The sequence below is a fragment of the Rana temporaria genome, chromosome 7, assembly GCF_905171775.1.
Source record: "Rana temporaria chromosome 7, aRanTem1.1, whole genome shotgun sequence".
Classification (NCBI taxonomy): domain Eukaryota; kingdom Metazoa; phylum Chordata; class Amphibia; order Anura; family Ranidae; genus Rana; species Rana temporaria.
In genome coordinates, this window is record NC_053495.1 from 196,119,724 (window position 1) to 196,140,804 (window position 21,081).

The window sequence follows — 21,081 nt, forward strand, 5'->3', positions numbered from 1 at the left end:
TAGATTTGTAGTGGCTCCCTCTAGTGGCTAACTGCATATCGGGTAGTCAGGCCACATTTCTGCTAAACAGCGGCCAGAACAGAATTTCGGGCTCATAGGGGCCATTTATGTAAAAAAAAATGTGCTGTGTGAATGCCTGAGAATACAAACAGTCCCAGCAAGTGTCTAATACAGGGCTCGACAAATCCCGGGCGCCAGGTCGCCATGGCGACTAGAAATGGTGTCCTGGCGACTTGGCTTGGAAGCTGGCGCCATCTGGTGGTGAGCCGTTGGTATTACAAGTTATTACCACCAGATGTGTGAGCTGGCGCCATCTGGGGGTGGCCGTTGGTATTACAAGTTAAAGTAGAGTTCCACCCATAAATATAACATTACATCAGTAGTTTTAAAAAAAATGTCATTAGTCCTTTAAGAAAAACATATTTTTTTTAGATGCCTTCAAAGTGTTGTTGCTAGGCAGAATAGTTAATCTTCCCTCTTCCTGCACCTAGGTGCTTAATGCTTCCTAACCTACACCGCACAGACTCCTGGGAATGTAGTGGGTGTAACTTTCCAGGAGTCTGTGCATTCCCCAGTCTCAAAGAATCATGTGACTTTGACAGCACAGGTGCTGAAACCTGATCTGACACTGCTTGTGCAGCACTGAGCATGTGCGAGGTCTGCAAGGCTGAAATCCAGGAAGTCATAAAGTCTGGCTTCATGATGCCCACACTTAAGATGGCCCCAGTCAATTTCTATTTTATAAAGTGTCTAAATGCTGTAACAACCTAACAAAACGGACCTTAGTTTACAGACTAACTTTACTAGAATACATTAAGCTTGTGTATTACAGGGGTATTTATATTTAAAAAGTGAAATTGTGGCCGGAACTCCACTTTAAGCATTACAAGTTAAACAGCAATTCTAATGTCATTTTTCACTATTTTTCACTGCCATCTTCTTCCCTCTAATTAGAACCCCCAAACATTATATATATTTTTTATCCTAACACCCTAGAGAATAAAATGGCGATCGTTGCAATACTTTCTGTCACGCCGTATTTGCGCAGCGGTCTTACAAGCGCACTTTTTTGGGAAAAAATTACAGTTTTTTTAATTAAAAAATAAGACAACAGTAAAGTTATCCCCATTTTTTTTTATATTGGAAAGATAATGTTACGCCGAGTAACTTTATACCCAACATGTCACGCTTCAAAATTGCGTCCGCTCGTGGAATGCCGACAAACTTTTACCCTTTAAAATCTTCATAGGCGACGTTTAAAAAAATCTACAGGTTGCATGTTTTGAGTTACAGAGGAGGTCTAGGGCTAGAATTATTGCTCTCGCTCTACCGATCGCGGCGATACCTCGCATGTGTGGTTTGAACACCGTTTACATATGCGGTCGCTGCTCACGTATGTGTTCGCTTCTGCGCGCAAGCTCGTCGGGACAGGGCGCGTTTTCTGGCTCCTAACTTTTTTAGCTGGCTCCTAGATTCCAAGCAAATATGTCAAACCCTGCTCTAATACCGTATATACTCGGGTATAAGCCGACCCGAATATAAGCCGAGGCACCTAATTTTACCACAAAAAATGGGAAAACGTATTGACTCGAGTATAAGCCGAGGGTGTCCATGTGCATGCCTCACTGTGCCCATGTGCATGCCTCACTGTGCCCATGTGCATGCCTCACTGTCTCAACCAGGGGGGTGAACTTGGCCAGGTGACAAGGCAGGAGCACAAATGGGAGAGAGTTGTCAACCACCAACAGGAAGTACAAAAAGAAGGATTTTAACGGCAGGATCACCAGGTATTATTTTGATGAGAGTTTGATTGGATTTTTATCTGTTTACCAAACAATGGGCCAGATTCACAGAAAAAGTACGCGCGGCGTACTTTCAAATTTGCCGCGTCGTATCTTAATTTGTTATTCACAAACAAGATACGACGGCATTTGGCTAAGATCCGACATGCTTACGGCTTCGTAGGCCTTCGGATCTTAGGCTGCAATTCTAGGCCGGCCGCTAGGTGGCGATTCCATTGCGGTCGGCGTAGAATATGCAAATGACTAGTTAACTTACGGCGATTCACGAACGTCCGCTTTGCCGGTCGATCTAAATTTACGTCGTTTCCATAGAGATGCGTCGCGTAAAACTAAGCATGCCCTCTAGGTGGTCTAACCAATGTTAAGTATGGCCGTCGTTCCCGCGTCAAATTTTTAAATTTCACGTCGTTTGCGTAAGTCGTCCGTGAATGGCGCTGGACGCCATTTACGTTAACGTCGAAACCAATGACGTCATTCAGCGCAATGCACGTCGGGAAATTTTAGGGACGGCGCATGCGCAGTACGTTCGGCGCGGGAACGCGTCTAATTTAAATGGTCCCCACCCCATTTGAATTAGGCGGGCTTGCGACGGACAGCTTTACGCTACGCTGCCGCAAGTTTACACGCAAGTGCTTTGTGAATCAAGCACTTGCGGCGGAGTAACGTAAAGGGGATACGTTACGCCGCCGCAATTCTTTCTGAATCTGGCCCAATATTTTGATTACACGTTCCCCCCCCCCTCTGGTGGAAGTTGAGGCATTAATAATATTTACAGCAAAATCTTCCAGCGATAAATGACCGTCCTGTCGCATTGAATACTGCCGATAGGCAATGAGATTTGCACCGTCACGGTAGAGCCCCGCCTTATGCCTACAGTGTCCCCATGCCGCCCCCCCTCTTCCTCATTCGGCCCCGTGGAGTCACGCCGTTGCTTTTCAGGCTTGGCGGACAGCTCTCCCCTGCAGGCCTCGGGAAGCCAGCCAATCAGACGGACTGTAGGTTTTTAAAGGTTGGAATATGTGACGGCAGGGGGGGGGAGGCTGAGCCGCTCCAACGGACGCATCGCGCTGCAGGCCCCTCCAGACCTCAGCGCCATTTAACCTTGAAAAACCTGACGACTCGAATTCACCGGCAGGAAAAAAATAAAGCGGGATGATTCTCGGCAGCGCAGGCCGATTCTGAAATCCTTTCCCTTTCTGACGCCTATTTTTAGGATCCGCTGTAATGGGAAGTATAGCCATCGGCGTATCTCCCCATCATCCTCGCAGCGGCTGGAAGAGAAACGCGCTGGGTCCTGTAGGCTTCATGTTTTCATGCTATCACTCACCCTAAACAGACTCCTCCTTCCACTGTTGGGTTCATGATTTTCCTGTTTAAGAACGGCACTTCAGGTAATCACGTTTTCATGCTGTCACTCACCCTACACACAGTGGGGCAGATTCAGATAGATTAGGGGATCTTTAGATCCGCGTAACCTATCTGATTTACGATCCGCCGGCGCAAGTTTTTGAGGCAAGTGCTGTATTCAGAAAGCACTTGCCTCTACAGTTGCGCCGGCAGGATCGTAAATCCCCCGGCAGAATTCAAATTCCGCGGCTAGGAGGAGTGTAGTATTTAAATCAGGCGCGTCCCCGCGCCGATCGAACTGCGCATGCGCCGCCGGCTAAATTTCCCAGCGTGCATTGCTTCAAATGACGTCATTGGTTTCGACGTGAACGTAAATTACGTCCATCCGTATCCGCGACCGACTTACGTAAACGACGTAAAAAATTCAAAACTCGGCGCGGGAATAACGACGGCCATACTTAACATAGGATACGCCGCATATAGCAGGGGTAACTATCCGCCAGAAAAAGCCGAACGCAAACGACGTAAAAAAAAAGCGCCGGGCGGGTGTTCGTTTCTGAATTGGCGGAACTCCTCATTTGCATATTCGTCGCGTACAAAAAACGAAACGCCACCTAGCGCCCAGCGTGAGATTGCAGCCTAAAATCCGATGGTGTAAGTCACTTACACCTGTCGGATCGTAGGGAGATCTATGCGCAACTGATTCTATGAATCAGGCACATAGATACGACCGTCAGAACTCAGAGATACTCCGTCGTACCTTTATCTGAATCCGGCCAATTAGCGCAGGGGGCCTCAGGGTTGGTGGCCAGTAGGAGGAGGAATAGTGCCCCATCACTGTTATCAGTGGAAGAAATAGTGCCTCATCATTGGTATCAGTGGGAGGAATAGTGCCCAATTGTTGGTGTCAGTGGAAGAAATAGTGCCCCATCATTGGTATCAGTGGAAGAAATAGTGTCCCATTGTTGGTGTCAGTGGGAAGAATAGTGTTCCATTGTTGGTGTCAGTGGGAGGAATAGTGTCCCATTGTTGGTGTCATTGGGAGGAATAGTGCCCCATTGTTGGTGTCATTGGGAGGAATAGTGCCCCATTGTTGGTGTCTGTCGGAGGAATACTTTCCCATTGTTGGTGTCAGTGGGAGGAATAGTGCCCCATTGTTGGTGTCAGTGGGAGGAATACTGTCCCATTGTTGGTGTCATTGGGAGGAATAGTGTCCCATTGTTGGTGTCAGTGGGAGAAATACGGTCCCATTGTTGGTGTCAGTGGGAGGAATAGTACCCCATTGTTGGTGTCAGTGGGAGGAATAGTGCCCCATTGTTGATGTCAGTGAGAGGAATAGTGTCCCATTGTTGGTGTCTGTGGGATGAATAGTGCCCCATTGTTGGTGTCAGTGGGAGGAATAGTGCCCCATTGCTGGTGTCAGTGGGAGGAATAGTGCCCCATTGTTGGTGTCAGTGGAGGAATAGTGCCCCATTGTTGGTGTCAGTGGGAGGATCATATCATGTCATTTGGAAGGGCCACATAGAGTCCAGCAAAGGGCCACAGTCGGGAGACCTCTGCTTTAGCAGATACAAGAGTAAAGTGAAGGTCGTTTCCACCCAATTGTAGAGATCATTAGCGCTCCAGAAGGAAGCGATTTTTTTGTTTGGTTGTATTCGCCGTCGCGGGGCAACCTCCACCCTCCAGCACTTTGCGATTGTGTAGAAGCCGCTGTGACCTTGGCGTCGATCTGAGCGTCGGGGTCACGGAAGCAATTAGCGCAGGTTCTGATAGAGTGCTCATTGTTCGATACCCAACGCCCTTCGAGGGGTGAGTGCGCCGCTCCCCGCCGCTGTCCGCCGCTCCCCGCCGCCATCTCCTCTAAATTCCAGAACAAATGTCAATCCATCATGTCTGCGCTCCCCACAGCTTTCTAATTCTCTGCAAACAACGTCAAAGTGATCTCTTCCTGAGCCGGATCGTCAGTGTCTGTTTTCTGCTCACATGAAAGACCTGTCAGCGGGTAAAACCGTGAGAGCGCCGAGGGGGGGAGGGGAGCGAGGAGACCGTGCTGCTATTTTTCTACAATTTTCCAAATATCGAAATGACCTGATTTGTATCGATCTGAAGCCCGGCTTAAATGCCACGGACTTTCCACGTCATCCTGCGAGGGGCGCTCCGCTCGGACGTCAACGTTTTTATTTTAACCACTTCAGCCCCGAGCCTGTTTTTCAGACTCGGGGCCAGATTCAAGAAGCAATTGCACCCGTGTAACCATAGGTTACACGGCGCAATTGCTTACTTGCTCCGGCGTAGCGAATGCTCCTGATTCAAGAACATCGCTACGCCGACTGCAGCCTAAAATCTGCGCGGCATAAGGCTCTTATGCCACGCAGATTTTAGGCTGCATTCTAGCGAAAACCGCTAGGGGGCGCTCCCATTGTGATCTGTGTATAGTATGCAAATTGCATACTAACACCGATTCACAAACTTGCGCGTGCGTGCGTAATTTGCGCACGTCGGGTTTCGCGTAACGTTACACATCCTAATAGCAGGCGCAGCCAATGCTATAGGATGGCCACGTTCCCGCGTTACGACGTTCAAATTTTACGTTGTTTGCGTAAGTGGATCGTGAATGGTGCTGGACGCCATTCACGTTCACTTTGAAGCAAATGACGTCCTTGCGACGTCATTTGCCGCAATGCACGTCGGGAAAGTTTCCCGACGGGCATGCGCTCTACGCTCGGCGCGGGAGTGCGCCTAATTTAAATGATTCCCACCCCCGGCGGGATCATTTACATTAGGCGCCCTTACGCCGGGCAAGTTAACACAAACCCCCCCCTGCAATTTACGGAGCTTCTGCTCCGTGAATCGCGGGCAGCGCAGAAAATTTGCGCGTTTTTGCCCTGTGCCTGCGTAAGAAAGGCGCAGATTCTTACTGAATCTGGGCCTCGGTATTCTATATATATATATTTATTTTCTAACACCCTAGAGAATAAAATGGCGGTCGTTGCAATAATTTTTTGTCACACCGTATTGGCGCAGAGGTCTTACAAGCGCACTGTTTTTTGGGAAAATTTCACTTTTTTTTATAAAAAAAAATAAGACAACAGTAAATTTAGCCCAAGTTTTTTTTATATTGTGAAAGATAATGTTACGCCGAGTAAAACGATACCCAACATGTGACGTTTATAAAAATTGCGCCCGCTCGTGGAATGGCGTCAAACTTTTACCCTTAAAAATCTCCATAGGCGACGTTTACAAAATTCTACAGGTTGCATGTTTTGAGTTACAGAGGAGGTCTAGGGCTAGAATTATTGCTCTCGCTCTAACGATCGCGACAATACCGATAAACAAAGGGTATCTGTGCATCCTTAATAGAAATCCTTTGTGCGCTTTGGACTTTCTGTTCTTGGCGGCGTCTTCTATGGAGAGCGCGGCGTCTTCTATGGAGAGTACGCCGTCTTCTAGTCTTCTATGGAGAGCGCGGCGTCTTCTATGGAGAGTACGGCGTCTTCTATGGAGAGTACGGCATCTTCTAGTCTTCTATGGAGAGCGCGGCGTCTTCTATGGAGAGTACGGCGTCTTCTATGGAGAGCGCGGCGTCTTCTATGGAGAGCGCGGCGTCTTCTAAGGAATGCGCGGCGTCTTCTAAGGAGAGCGCTGCGTCTTCTATGGAGAGCGCGGCGTCTTCTAAGGAGAGCGCGGCGTCTTCTATGGAGAGCGCGGCGTCTTCTATGGAGAGCGCGGCATCTTCTATGGAGAGCGCGGCATCTTCTATGGAGAGCGCGGCGTCTTCTATGGAGAGCGCGGTGTCTTCTATGGAGAGCGCGGCGTCTTCTATGGAGAGTACGGCGTCTTCTAGTCTTCTATGGAGAGCGCGGCATCTTCTATGGAGAGCGCGGCATCTTCTATGGAGAGCGCGGCGTCTTCTAAGGAGAGCGCGGTGTCTTCTATGGAGAGCGCGGCGTCTGTGAACACAAGCTTTTCCCTGACAAGATGTTTACCGTGCGGACGCACGCAGTAATGAGGAATGAATTTGGAATTAATCTACATCAGGCTGCGCTTATACAAGACGGCCGCACAGATCGCTCACATGATTGTAAAATCCTTTCCAGAGCAATCCCAACCCCCGATCCTCGGCCCGGGCTCATCCCAAATCACATGCAGCTCTATGGATCAACCAAATGGCGTCATAGAAAGCCAGCAGACGCGGCTCATCCTCTAGGCGAGTGGATCGCTGGATTGGACGCGGGATCGGGGGGGGTCATGTCCTCTGCAGCCACATCTGCTCCGAGGATTTTAGGAGTCAGCAAAAATCACAGCTCAGGCCTAAGGAGGGGCTCCGCTTCCCATCTGCATGGCATAAGCCGCCACATCGGGAGGGCATTGGGTTCAATCAGTCAGCAAACATGCACTACAAAAAAAAGCAGCAAAGCACAACCCCTGTGTAGGTCTGCAAAGCAGGAAGACGAGACTGCATATGAAATTAGACACAGCTCCTGGAAAAAGTATTCATACCCAGTGCCGATCCTGACCTCCCTGGGGCCCTAAGCAAAATGACATGGCACATTAAAAATGAGAAGCTGGGGTTATGTGATAGATCAACACAAAGTGGCAGCAGGGCCGTCTTAATAGCATCATGGGCCCCTGGGCAAGGTAATGCTCTGGGGCCCCTACAATGATGACAGTGCAGGTAAACAGACATTAATGACATTACCTTAAGTAGGTAGGAGGCAGACTGCCTCCCCTGTGTATCTATCACTCTCAGTGCCATAATGGGGCCCCTCAATTATGGGGCAGTGTGGGCTCAAGGACCAGCTGCTTTGGGGAATGTGCAGGCCCCCCCCCCATGCAGCTAGGGCCCCCTGGGCAGTGCCCAGGTGTGCCCTCTCATTAAGACAGCCCTGAGTGGCTAGCCACACAGTTAACCCTTTGATCTCCCCTGATGTTTAACCCCTTCCCAGCCAGTGTCATTAGTTCAGTGACAGTGCATATTTTTAGCACTGATCACCGTATTAGTGTCACTGGTCCCCCCAAAAAAAGTGTCAGTCAGTGTCCAATTTTGTCCGTCACAATATCGCAGTCCCGCTATAAGTCGCTAATTGCCGCCATTACTAATAAAAAAATGAATACAAATATCCCAGAGTTTGTAGACGCTATGGGCCAGATTCACAAAGAGATACGATGGTGTATCTCCTGATACGCCGTTGTATCTCTGAGTTCTGCCGGCCGTATCTATGCGACTGATTCAGAGAATCAGGTTACGCATAGATATTCCCAAGATCCGACAGGTTTAAGTGTCTTACACCATCGGATCTTAGGCTGCAATTCCAGGCCGACCGCTAGGTGGCGTTTCGTTTTTTTTACGCAAAGAATATGCAAATGAGAATTTCCGCCGATTCAGAAACGAACGACCGCCCGGCGCATTTTTTTTACGTCGTTTGTGTTCGGCTTTTTCCGGCGTATAGTTACCCCTGGGTCTATGAGGCGCAGCCAATGTTAAGTATGGCCGTCGTTCCCGCGTCGAATGTTGAAATTTTACGTTGTTTGCGTACGTCGATTCAGAAAACAGCTGGACGTATGTTACGCTCACGACGAAACCAATGATGTCCTTGTGACGTTATTTGGAGCAATGCACGCCGGAATTTTTTAGGGATGGCGCGCAAGTAGATTGCAAGTAGATAACTGCAAAGAGGCCGCAGCAATGTGAAGAGATTATCACATTTTTCCAGAGACGTTCCGAATATTTGATTGCTTAATGGAAAAAGATATATAATAAACAGTGAAAGGACCAGAGCAATGATTCCTATTCATCTATCAGCATTATAAGACTTCCCAACCATATTAGGGACAGTTATAATCCAAGGAACAATTATTCTTCTCTAATCATTTTATTAAAAGACTTCAACAACTAACATAAAAGATGGAGTCCTCTGAATGCAGATTGGATTAGAGTTGTGCCTCGGGAAATTAAGCCTGGTTGGCATATACATTACATAAAGTAGTTATTTTACAACGTCAATTATAAGAGCGGCTGTTCTGGGGCCACTTTGTGCTTTAATAATGGAGTGCCATGGTACAATCTCCCTAGAGACGAATGTGACTTGTACATAAGAGAAGGACGAGGTACCGGGTGTCTGGGGGATCCAGGGACCTGTACATAAGAGAAGGACGAGGTACCGTGTGTCTGGGGGATCCAGGGACCTGTATATAAGAGAAGGACGAGGTTCCTGTGTAGGGGATCCAGGGACCTGTACATAAGAGAAGGACGAGGTGCCGGGTGTCTGGGGGATCCAGGGACCTCTACATAAGAGAAGGACGAGGTGCCGGGTGGAGGATCCAGGGACCTGTACATAAGAGAAGGACGAGGTTCCTGTGTAGGGGATCCAGGGACCTGTACATAAGAGAAGGACGAGGTGCCGGGTGTCTGGGGGATCCAGGGACCTCTACATAAGAGAAGGACGAGGTGCCGTGTGTCTGGGGGATCCAGGGACCTGTACATAAGAGAAGGACGAGGTGCCGGGTGTCTGGGGGATCCAGGGACCTCTACATAAGAGAAGGACGAGGTGCCGTGTGTCTGGGGGATCCAGGGACCTGTACATAAGAGAAGGACGAGGTGCCGGGTGTCTGGGGGATCCAGGGACCTGTACATAAGAGAAGGACGAGGTACCGGGTGTCTGGGGGATCCAGGGACCTGTATATAAGAGAAGGACAAGGTTCCTGTGTAGGGGATCCAGAGACCTGTACATAAGAGAAGGATGAGGTGCCGGGTGTCTGGGGGATCCAGGGACCTGTACATAAGAGAAGGACGAGGTGCCGGGTGGGGGATACAGGGACCTGTACATAAGAGAAGGACGAGGTGCCGGGTGTCTGGGGGATCCAGGGACCTGTACATAAGAGGACGAGGTACCATGTGTCTGGGGGGTCCAGGGACCTGTACATAAGATAAGGACGAGGTACCAGGTGTCTGGGGGATTCAAGGACCTGTACATAAGAGAAGGACGAGGTGCCAGATGGGGGATCCAGGGACCTGTACATAAGAGAAGGACGAGGTGCCAGATGGGGGATCCAGGGACCTGTACATAAGAGAAGGACGAGGTGCCAGATGGGGGATCCAGGGACCTCTACATAAGAGAAGGACGAGGTGCCGGGTGTCTGGGGGATCCAGGGTCCTGTACATAAGAGAAGGACAAGGTGCCGGGTGGGGGATCCAGGGACCTCTACATAAGAGAAGGAAGAGGTGCCGTGTGTCTGGGGGATCCAGGGTCTTGTACATAAGAGAAGGACAAGGTGCCGGGTGGGGGATCCAGGGACCTGTACATAAGAGAAGGACGAGGAGCCGGGTGGGGGATCCAGGGACCTCTACATAAGAGAAGGATGAGGTTCCTGTGTAGGGGATCCAGGGACCTCTACATAAGAGAAGGACAAGGTGCCGGGTGGGGGATCCAGGGACCTCTACATAAGAGAAGGGTGAGGTTCCTGGGTGGGGGATACAGGGACCTCTACATAAGAGAAGGACACGGTGCCGGGTGGAGGATCCAGGGACCTCTACATAAGAGAAGGACGAGGTGCCGGGTGGGGGATCCAGGGACCTAGACATAAGAGAAGGACAAGGTTCCTGTGTAGGGAATCCAGAGACCTCTACAGAAGAGAAGGACGAGGTGCCGGGTGGGGGATCCAGGAACCTCTACATAAGAGAAGGACGAGGTGCCGGGTGTCTGGGGGATCCAGGGTCCTGTACATAAGAGAAGGACAAGGTGCCGGGTGGGGGATCCAGGGACCTCTACATAAGAGAAGGAAGAGGTGCCGTGTGTCTGGGGGATCCAGGGTCTTGTACATAAGAGAAGGACAAGGTGCCGGGTGGGGGATCCAGGGACCTGTACATAAGAGAAGGACGAGGAGCCGGGTGGGGGATCCAGGGACCTCTACATAAGAGAAGGATGAGGTTCCTGTGTAGGGGATCCAGGGACCTCTACATAAGAGAAGGACAAGGTGCCGGGTGGGGGATCCAGGGACCTCTACATAAGAGAAGGGTGAGGTTCCTGGGTGGGGGATACAGGGACCTCTACATAAGAGAAGGACACGGTGCCGGGTGGAGGATCCAGGGACCTCTACATAAGAGAAGGACGAGGTGCCGGGTGGGGGATCCAGGGACCTCTACATAAGAGAAGGACGAGGTGCCGTGTGTCTGGAGTACCTGGGAACACTCAACAATTTTGAGATTTTGCCTCCGGAAACATTGCACTGATTCTTATAAGTGAGCAACTGCACTATGACTATCCCGCTTCTACAGTACATGCGCTGTTAACGCCGAGTGCTGGTGGTCTTTGTCCCCTTATCCTACCCAACTCTCCCCGTAATATAACACTAACCATCCTTGTGAAACTAACACCAAGTCTCCCTGCAATCTGAAAGTAACCATCAACGTAAAACTAATACCAACTCTCCCAGTAACTTAACACTAAGTCCCCCTGTAATCTAAAATCAACCGTCTATGTAAAACTAACACTAAGCCCTGGTTCACATTGCAGCGATTTGGCATGCGATTTGACATGTCAAATCGCATGCCAAATCGGTGGCTATTGCCGTCAATTTGGCACCGATTCCCAAAAGTAGTTTCTGTACTGCTCTTGGTGACTTTGGGGTGCGATTTCAATAGACATCTGTGCAGAAACCCGCACTGATATCTCTGAAATCACCTCCGAAGTCGGGACTGACATGCGGGAATGAAATTGTACGCGTTCAGCTGAACTCACACGATTTCATTACCGCTGTCAGTGTGAACCTGGGATTAGTAACTAAACGCTTATAAACGCAAACACGGTAAAACGCAGCGAAATTCACGGCAATACGGGCGTTTTTAAACGCCAGTTTTAGCCTTTAAAAACGTGTGTTCATCAGAGTTTGCACCGGCGTCCCGTGTGCATGGGGCCTAACCATCTTTGCAAAATTAAAAGAGAAGTATGGGTAAACTTTTTTTTTTTTTTTTAATCATACTTACCTAGGCAAATGCAGCATTGGTCCCCCGCTGGCTCTAACACTGAGAACCGAGCGATCAGACCCTGCCGATTGCTCGGTTCTCAGAGCTCTCTGCTCTGCCCCGCCGTGCTGACTGGAGTGTTGGGCTGTGGAGGGGGTGGGAGCAGGCGGCTCGTTGAGAGGCTGAGCCAGGTGCCGGTCCAAGCATGTGGGTGGATGCCTACCATATGATCCCGATTTTGCCCGAGCCTGGACCGACTCTGTGACATCAGCCGACAGCGGGATTCAGCCCACTGTCTGCTGAATCCAGGTCACAGGAGTGCAGCACGAACTGCACTCCTGTGAGCCACAGGAGAGGTACAGCCAAACGAGCTTTGGTTGTACTTCTCCTTTAACATTAACTCTTCCAGTAACCTTCTTATAACCTTCCCTGTTACCCAACACTAGCTCTCCTTGTAAAACTAACACTAGCGCTCCCAATAACCTAACACTAACCATCCTTGTAAAACTAACACTAACCATCCTTGTAAAACTAACACTAATGCCCCGTACACATATAGCTAGATTCAGGATGGCGAGCGCATACTTGCGGCGGCGTAGCTTATGGCATTTAGGCTACGCCGCCGTAAGTTAGCGAGGCAAGTACATGATTCACAATGTACTTGCCTGCTAAGTTACGGCGGCGTAGCCTAAAGCGGGCGGGCGTAAGGGCGCCTAATTCAAAATAGGCTGAGGGGGCGTGTTTTATGTTAATTAGGCTTGACCCGACGTGATTGACGTTTTTTTGGAACTGCGCATGCGCCTACATTTCCCAGTGTGCATTGCGGCTAAGTCCGCCGCACGGGCCTATTGATTTCGATGTGGACGTAAACTACGTAAAACCCTATTCACGGACGACTTACGCAAACAACTCGGGAACGGCGGCCATACTTAACATTACTATTCCATCTATTTGATGGAATAACTATAGGCCGCTAATGCGTTACGTAAACGGCGTATCTGTACTGCGTCGGCCGGGCGTACGTTCGTGAATAGGCGTATCTACTGATTTACATATTCTACGCCGACCGCAATGGAAGCGCCACCTAGCGGTCAGCCTAAAAATTACGCCGCTCGTATCTGAGCCTAATTTAAGCGTATCTGGTTACCAGAATACGCTTAAATTAGCGCGGGCGCACATTCAGACTTAGGCTGGCGTATATACTGAGGCCTCGTACACACGGCCGAGGAACTCGACGTGCCAAACACATCGAGTTCCTCGGCGAGTTCAGGGATGAAGCCGCCGAGGAGCTCAGCGGGATGCCTTCTCCCATAGAATAACGAGAAAATAGAGAACATGTTCTCTATTTTCTCGACGAGTTCCTCGGCGGCTCCATCGGGCCAAAAGTGTACAGACGACAGAGTTTCTCGGCAGAATCCGGCTCTGACCGAGTTTCTCGCTGAATTCTGCCGAGAAACTCTGTCGTGTGTACGAGGCCTCATACGCCAGCCTAAGTCTCTCTGAATCTGGCTAATGGTCGGAATTTCCGACAAGAAAAGACCGATGTGAGCTTTTGGTCGGAAAATCCAACCATGTGTATGCTCCATCTGACTTTTCAGACGCTAGATCGGATTTTCCGTCTGAAAATCCGATCGTGTGTACGCGGCATAACTATAAACTAACATTAAGTATTTTTGTAAAACTAAAACTAACCATCTTGGTAAAACTAATGCCGCCTTCACACGATCGGAATTTCCGATAACAAATGTTCGAAGTGAGCTTTTGGTCGGAATTTCCAAACGTGTGTAGGCTCCATCGGACATTTGCTGTCGGAATTTCCAACAACAAATGTTTGAGAGCTGGTTCTCAATTTTTTCGACAACAAAAGTTCTTGTCGGAAATTCCGATCGTGTGTATCCAATTCTGTCGCACAAAAATTCTAAGCATGCTCGGAATCAATCCTACGCATGCTCGGAATCATTGTACTTAATTTTTCTCGGCTCGTCGTAGTGTTGTACGTGATCGCGTTCTTGACGTTCGGAATTTCCGAGCAACATTTGTGCGACTGTGTGTATGCAAGACAAGTTCGAGCCAACATTCCGTCGGAAAAAAAATCCACGGTTTTGTTGTCGGAAATTCCGATCGTGTGTACGCGGCATAACTCTCCCAATAACCTAACACTATCCATCCTTGTAAAACAAACGCTTCCTATAACACTAATCTACACACTAACCCTTCCTGTACCCCTAACATTAGCCTTCACATTAAACCTCCCTCCCGGTAACTCTTGCTATAACACACTCACCAGTGACGGTGCGTCCATAGAGGGCGCAGGAGCGCCACCCCCTCTCGCTCCTGCACCGCCACTGGAAAAATACATAGAGTCACGCATTGCATGACTCTATGTATTGTCGCCGGCGCTGCTGCCTCCCACTATTCAGATGGCCGGCCCCCTGGCGTCTGAATAACGGCAGCTGGTTGGCTGTGGATGTGTCTATCAGAGCCAGCAGCCTGTGGGCTGTAATCGGCTTCCAAATAGTTAACCAGGGGACGCACGGGGTGTGTGTTCCCTGGTTAACACTGACACTCAGCCAATCAGGTTCAACGGATCTGGTTACTGGTTGGCTGAAGTGGCATCGAGGGTGGGACTACATCGAGGGATCGTGGAGGAGGATGGCTGACCGAGAAAGGTAAGTGCCGGGCAGGGGGCAATCTGGCGGTATTTTGGGACAATCTGGCTGCATTTTAAGGGGCAATCTGGTGGCATTTTAGGGGCAAACTGGAGGCAATTGATGGGCACAGTGGCGACAACGACACGGCACCATGGCTGCGTTTGGCATGGCACAGTGGCGACAATTGATGGCACAGTGACGACAATGGCATTGCACAGTGGCTGCGTTTGGCATGGCACAGTGGCGACAATTGATGGCACAGTGGCGACAATGGCACAGTGGCTGCGTTTGGCATGGCACAGTGGCGACAATTGATGGCACAGTGGCTGCGTTTGACATGGCACAGTGGCAACAATTGATGAGCACAGTGGCAACAATTGATGGGCACAGTGGCGACAATTAATGGCATGGCACAGTGGCGACAATTGATGGCATGGCACAGTGGCAGCAATTGATGAACACAGTGGTGACAATTGATGGTACAGTGGCTGTGTTTGGCATGGCACAGTGGTGAATTTTTTTGGGCACAGTGGCTGCATTTGATGGCATGGCACAGTGGCTGCGTTTGATGGCATGGCACAGTGGCTGCGTTTGATGGCATGGCACAGTGGCTACGTTTAATGGCATGGAACAGTGGCGACAATTTTATGGCACAGTGGTGACAATTTTATGGCACAGTGGCTGCGTTTGATGGGCACAGTGGTGGCAATTGATGGGCACAGTGGTGGAAATTGATGGGCACAGTGGCGGCAATTGAGGTTTTATTTTTATTTTTTTCCTTTTTTTGTGCTCCCCCAAAAATGTTGAGCACCAGCCGCCACTGACACTCATCCTCCCTGTAAAAATAACACTGTGACTAACACTAATACAATCTAAATAGTTTGGAAGGGAAGTTATGGTTAATCGATTGTTTGCTGATTTGACCATTTTGATTGAATCGCACATCGATCAGATGATAAAATATAAACGTACAGGATATGACCACTACTAGTCACACTGAATGATCGATCGATTGATTGATTACATTAGTACATGTGTGATCACCTTGAATCCCGGGTTTGTCCTCGGGAATCAGGGACAGATGGCAGTCCTCACACCCTGAGCGCGATATTCCGGCCTGGCACGGCTTGTCCTCCTCAGATTAGTATGGGGAAGTCTCGTCACAGAGCAGAGCTGTCAATCGCATCGCTCACAGCAGAACCACTTCCCTTTATTCTGCACAATCTCTTCACTTTTCTGCCGGGATAATTAACTTACTAAATTTAAATCTTTATAAAAAAAAAAAAGAAAAGAAAAAAAAAAAAAACTTCATAGATGTTATTGGCGGTGCCGAGGAGTGCTGAGAAAACGCTTTTGTGTCCCACTTGTCTCTCCCACCTTCAGAAAATGTTTAATTAGCTCAAGATCCCCTCTGCAAGTCTCGGAGATTTCACACCGGCAAATCCAACAATGTCTGTTTGACAACATGATAATTACTGAGCGCAGACTTCATGAGAACGCGCCTGTCATGGCGGACAGTCAGGGATTTTTAAAGTATAATTATATCACGCCAGGATTGGAGGCGGAGACTCCGGGCAATATACGTAGAACCATCGCTGCCCCTCTCCCAGGAAGCCCACAGGAGACACAGACAGTACCGTATATTCCGACGTAAGACAAAAAAATGCATCCAAAGTCAGGGGGTCGTCTTATACGCCGGTGACAGTCTCCGTGACTCCGTCAGGCTGCGGGCATCCATGATTTAAAAGCCGCGCCTCCTCCTGAGACTGTTCCGTGATAGGCGGAACACAAATTTTCCCAGCAAGGCCTCTGTTCAGTGTTTTCCGCCTATCACGGATGCCTTCTCATCCTCGGGCGAGAGGACATCCGTGATAGGCGGAACACTGAACAGAGGCGCTGCTGGGAAAATTTGTGTTCCGCCCATCACAGGACAGTCTGAGAGGAAGGCGCGGCTTTTGAATCATGGATGCCCGCAGCATGGAAGCCAGAATCTGCAAAAAAATAATCACATCCAATGACGTGGCCGCCGGGGGGTGGGGGCGTTACCAAGTCATGCACTTGGTGTCTATGGACGTCAACTGTATGACACGGGAGCCTGCCCGCAAGCTAACCCCCTTGGGAAAGAGCTTCCCAGAGGGGGTTAGCTTTAGCGGGGAGGAGCCAAGAGAGCCGCATTGGGACCCCAGAACAGGAGGATCGGGGACACTGTGTGCAAAACGAACTGCACAGTGGAGGTAAGTATGACATGTTTGTTATTTTGAAAAAAACTAAAAACTATACAATCAATACATTTTGAGTATGGCCTCAAGTCAATTGTTTAAATAATCGTATAATCTACCATCATCCAGAAATATATAAAGAGAGAGGGACCGGAGGATAGAACGGTAGCGGCTGCTAGTACCGCAAACCCAAAATAACTATCGCCCAGAATGAGAATGTATATGGACTTTCTCGGTACTGATGACGCAGGTAGATACAGTAAAAAATTCATTTACCGGCGTATACCGCACACTTTTTTCCCCTTAAAATAAGGGGAAAATCATGGGTGCGCGATATACGCCGTTACCCGCTTCCCGCGCTCAGTTTGAATGCCTGCGCCGACATATACCGAGTGCAGTAGACTCGGCTACATTCGGCCAGGCTCGGCTTCACTCGTGCTCACGCATAAACGTCACAGAGCGCGAGCGAAGCCGAGCCTGGCCGAATGTAGCCGAGTCTACTGCACGACAGTATATGTCGGCGCAGGCATTCAAACTGAGCGCGGGAAGCGGCGATTCGACGGGTAACAGCGCGGGAGAAGCCGGGAGGACACCACCGAAGCCGCAGACGGACGCCGGACCCGACGAGGAGGACAACACCAAAGTCACAGACGGACGCCGGACCCCGGACCCGACGAGGAGGACACCACCGAAGCCGCAGACGGACGCCGGACCCGCCGATGGACGCAGCGCAAGACACCAAAACTGTAAGTACTAAAATGTTTTTTTTTTACAGGAATGCGGGTCCACATTAGGGGTGCGCGCTATACGCCGGAGCGCGCAATACCCCAATAAATACGATTATACATAAAAAAATATACAGTTTAAAAACAGAACCATGACGATCAACCTCACACTGGTTACAGCAGTATAATATTAACGGAAATCCGTATAGTATCTGTTGTTGTGAGGTAAAATCAAGGGAGACCTCTACCGGTTTCGTGGAGAGACCGCTTCTTCAGGAGGTAATCACCAGAGGGTCAAGGACCACCATGGAGCTCGCCGAGTAAAACCCCCAGCGGCGAACGAGGGGGAAAGAAAGATTCGTTCTCAATGCTGATAACAGCACTAAGGGCCCTTTCACACCAGCGGACCGTATGTCCGCATTTTCATCCGTCCGTTTGCAGATGGGATGTGAGCGTTGCGGAAGGCGTGTATACACTCTGAAGTTGACAATCAGCAGAGGGTGATCAGCTGTTCACAGTCAGAGGTAAATAGTCCCAGCATAGCTGTGTAACAGTTTACAGCTCTGGGAACCAGGTAAATTGATGACCGCACAAACGCTCAGATCCCAAGGATTCAGCCCATGGAGAGTCACGAACGACTCAACTCGTGGGGGGTTTTACTCGGCGAGCTCCATGGTGGTCCTTGACCCTCTGGTGATTACCTCCTGAAACCGGTAGAGGTCTCCCTTGATTTTACCTCACAACAACAGATACTATACGGATTTCCCTTAATATTATACTGCTGTAACCAGTGTGAGGTTGATTGTCATGGTTCTGTTTTTAAACTGTATATTTTTTTATGTATAATAAATTAATTTTTAATTGTATCTACCTGACTCTTCTGTAGGGGGAGAGCACGACACTCCACACCAGGGAGAAAGCCTTGTATTACTGTGGTGAGTTAGACAGAAGAACAGGAAGTGAGGATTTCTCTGAAGAAATAAGGACATTAAAAGCAAAATGGAAGGATGAGGTAAGTGAAGGAGGACTGCACTGAGGTAAAGGAAGCTATTTATGGGGGAAAAAATTGTAGCTTTACAACCCCTTTAAGGATACACAGACACTTTCTGTTTTCAGCACTGTCATGAGAAAAGCGAATTGTCGGGTGAATCCGGGGCTGTGCCTCCCCCCTCCCCCCCCCATCGCTCTCCTATTATTGCTCTGTGTTCGCGTTTACAAGACATGCTGATTTGAAAGCGCTCAATGACGTCAATGGGATGGAGAAATTAGAGCCGAGCCAGACAGCTGCAATGCACCCGTCCTCGGAGCTCTCTTCCCATCTCTGGGGGTGACATCCCAGACACATCCCATCGATCACCGCCGATCCGCTTCATCATTCACCCGCCCGCCGCACAATTAGCCCCGCCGCTCGCCTCGCCTGCCCGCAGACACCAAACACAATAGAAGTCTTTGGGCATTTGCAGGAAAAAAAAATTAACTGAAGTCCTTTTTTTCTTATTCTTGTATCCCTTCAGAAGTATTCATCCATAAAACAGCAAAGGATCACAAAATAACCACTTCAGCCCCGGAAGATTTTCCCGCCATTTTTTGCGATTCGGCACTGCGTCGCTTTAACTGACAATTGTGCGGTCGTGCGACGTGGTACCCAAACAAAATTGGCGTCCTTTTTTCCCCACAAATAGAGCTTTCTTTTGGTGGTATTTGATCACCTCTGCGGTTTTTATTTTTTGCGCTATAAACAAAAATAGAGCGACAAATAAAATAAATATATTTCATACTTTTTGCTATAATAAATAAAAAAAAAATGTAAAAAAAATGTCTTCCTTAGTTTAGGCCGATACGTATTCTTCTACATATTTTTGGTAATAAAAAATCGCAATAGGCGTTTATCGATTGGTTTGTGCAAAAGTTATAGCGTCTACAAACTATGGGAAAGATTTATGGCACTTTTTTTTTTTTACTAGTAATGGCAGCGATCTGCAGTTTTTAGCGGCACTGCGACATTGCGGCGGACACATCAGACACTTTTGACTTTTTTGGGATCATTGAGATTTATACAGAGATCAGTGCTATAAAAATGCACTGATTACTGTATAAATGTCACTGGCAGGGAATGGGGTTAACACTAGTGGGTGAGCAAGGGGTTAACTGTGTTCCCATCACGTGTGATTCTAACTGTGGGGGGGGAGGGGACTGACTAGAGGAGGAGACAGAACGCCGTTTCTGATTACTAGGAACAACAGATCTGTCTCTTCTGTCAGAACGGGGATTTGTGCGTTTACATACACTGATCCCCGTTCTGGCTCTCGTGCCCGCGATCGCGCGTGGCTGGCGGACATCGCTACATTCTGGACTAAGGTGTTGGCTCAGAGATGACACGGTGCCCTGGTGCCTGGGAAGTTTCTTGGTTGTGTTCACAAAAGTCTGACACGGATCTGCCCCAGCTGCAGCCTCTCGCCTTGCAATTTGCTACAAAGTTACAATGCTGCAGTAAGATCCCTAGGTATGAAGAGACACGGATAGAGAGAGAGAGAGAGAGACAGACCGAGTGAGACAGAGAGGGAGAGAGACAGACAGGCAAAAAGAGAGAGAGAGACAGAGAGAGAAAGAGACACACACATGCAGACAGACATAGAGAGTGAGAGGGACAGACAGAGAGAGGGCGAGAGAGAGATACAGACAGAGAGAGAGAGACAGACCGAGTGAGACAGAGAGGGAGAATGACAGACAGGCAAAAAGAGAGAGAGAGACAGAGAGAGAAAGAGACACACACATGCAGACAGACATAGAGAGTGAGAGGGACAGACAGAGAGAGGGCGAGAGAGAGATACAGACAGAGAGAGAGAGACACACATGCAGACAGAGACAGACTGTGAGAGAGATAGAGAGAGGCATACAGACAGAGACAGACAGAGATTGAGAGAGAGACATGCAGACAGATAGAGACAGAGTGAGAGGGACAGACAGAGAAACAGACTGACAGAGATAGAGGGAGACAGACAGACAGAGAGAGAGGCATACAGAGAGAGAGAGAGAGAGAGAGAGAAATAGGGGCATACAGACAGAGAGAGAGAGACACATGCAGTGCAGACAGACAGAGAGAGAGACAGAGTGAAAGGGACAGACAGAGAGACAGACTGTAAGAGAGATAGAGAGAGAGATAGACAGACAGAGAGGCATAGATAGAGAGAGAGAGAGAGAGAGAGAGAAGGGGGGTCATACATACATACATACATACATACAGACAGAGAGAGAGAGAGAGAGAGAGACACACACACGCAGACAGACAGTGTGAGAGGGACAAATAGACAGACTGTGAGAGAGATAGAGAGAGACAGAGAGAGACAGACAGAGAGGCATACAGACAGAGAGAAA

General features: G+C 49.1%; 1 protein-coding gene across 3 annotated transcripts in view; it reads right to left on the reverse strand.

Moving 5' to 3' along the window:
- The window catches only part of PDE4B (phosphodiesterase 4B), a 432,600-nt gene that overhangs the window by 185,257 nt on the left and 226,262 nt on the right, over positions 1–21,081 (reverse strand). The gene's annotated exons all lie outside the window — the stretch shown is intronic.